General features: G+C 44.7%; 1 pseudogene; it reads right to left on the minus strand.

Annotated features, from left to right (window-relative positions):
- Nucleotides 1–439: 439 nt before the first annotated feature.
- On the minus strand, nt 440–1,422 carry LOC136172106 (protein NipSnap homolog 2 pseudogene; annotated as a pseudogene).
- Nucleotides 1,423–1,753: the final 331 nt, after the last annotated feature.

The following is a 1,753-nucleotide window of genomic DNA, read 5'->3' on the forward strand; positions in this document are numbered from 1 at the left end:
ATTAAAAATGAGAGTGATGTAAAACGTTTCCAGGTATTGAGTACACTTATAATTTGTTCCTAGACTGAAATTCAGAAAAAAATGCTACAGAAACATGATGAAATTTATATTTCTTCCTGATACAAGAAATTTGTCTAAAAAATTTGTAATTATAAAACAGATTTGCTCTTTATAAAGAAATGGCTAACTTTTTCCCCCCATGGTTAAAATTCTTACTTGGAGATGACTCCAATTTTCAGTTGAGCTCTCTTTTCCTGGGAGGGCGGGGAGAGAGGGATTGTTGTTAATATTATACAGCACATTCGATAAACCTAGGGATGTTTCAGAGGACTACAGCACACTGTTACAATCAGCCAAACCATAATAGTTTCCTGTCTTGTGATTATGTAAATTTTAAAGAAAAGAGGTCTCTTACAAGCTATTTACAATAGTTTACACTTCAGTGTTTCTCTCTCACACAGTTCAAATTGATTGATGACAAGCACTTGTCACATAAACTTCTGTAGGCACATCTCCATTCTGTTGCTTCCGTGGAGGGGCAGGTCTTCTGTGGGATCATGATTCTGGATTCCATTTCCTGCATAAGCGGGACTGTATAATATACTAGTTCTTCCCAGCCATGTTTATGCCATACAGCATTCCGTATATCTTCCCTGGTCTGAAGAGCCTTGCAAGCCCAAAGATGGTGCACCATATAGAGCTGCCCAATGTGGGAGATGAACCCTCCCCTCGTTACCGTCCTGTCTGAAGCAAACGGCACGAGCCCAGTAACTGCCCCATTGAAACAGGGTTCCTGGTTGGAGCTGGCAGGATCTGAGCTCATATATGTTCCATCCGGGCTGTGGGATGGGCTCATTCCAGAAATTGAACTCCACCAGCAGCTGATTCTTGAGAGAAGCCTGTTGCTTCTTGCCGTACGGAATTACAAAAATTCTTGATTTTCTTAGGGTTTATTCATCACCTCCATGAGGGCTGGATAGCCTCCTTCATAACCCTAACCCTAACCCTAACCCTAACCCCAAGGTGAACAGCTTGATCCTGCTCACCATACCACGTGTTCCAAGTCCCCACCAAAGTACAAGAGTAATGTTTATCTTCATGAATCTTTGGCAACACCTCTTGACAAATTTTGTTGTATGCTTCTAGGCGTTCCAGTGTCACATTGTGAAACTGTAATTTGGACAGACTGCTGGTTTCCTTTTTGATTATGAGGTTAGAGTGAGCATCTTTCCTTGGGTCAACTTTCTGGACAAACAAGGATTTTAGCCCGCTGTCCTCTCGAGGTCTGTTGTTGGGAGATGTCAGTTTCCGGAGCTGGGGCAGGAGGCGGCAGGGGCTGGCCCGCCCAGGAGCCGCAGCTGAGGCCGCTCCGCGGGTGCGCAGCGCTCCAGCCGCCCGCCTGCTCAGGTGCCTCGCTCCCATCGCCGGGCGAGGTCTCTGCTCTTTAATATGCCGTCTAGGGTGGTCATAGCTTTTCTTCCAAGGAGCAAGTGTCTTTTAATTTCATGGCAACAGTCACCATCTGCAGCAACTTTGGAGCCCAAGAAAATAAAGGTCTCTCGCTTTTGCCAGTTTTCCCCTATCTAGTTGCATGAGGTGATGCGACCGGATGCCATGATCTTAGTTTTTTGAATGTTGAGTTTTAAGTCAGCTTTCTCACTCTCCTGTTTCACCTTCATCAAGAGGCTTTAGTTCCTCTTTGCTTTCTGCCTTTAGGGTGGTGTCATCTGCATATCTGAGGTTATTCATGTTA

This window comes from Muntiacus reevesi, chromosome 7 (genome assembly GCF_963930625.1).
Source record: "Muntiacus reevesi chromosome 7, mMunRee1.1, whole genome shotgun sequence".
Classification (NCBI taxonomy): Eukaryota; Metazoa; Chordata; class Mammalia; order Artiodactyla; family Cervidae; genus Muntiacus; species Muntiacus reevesi.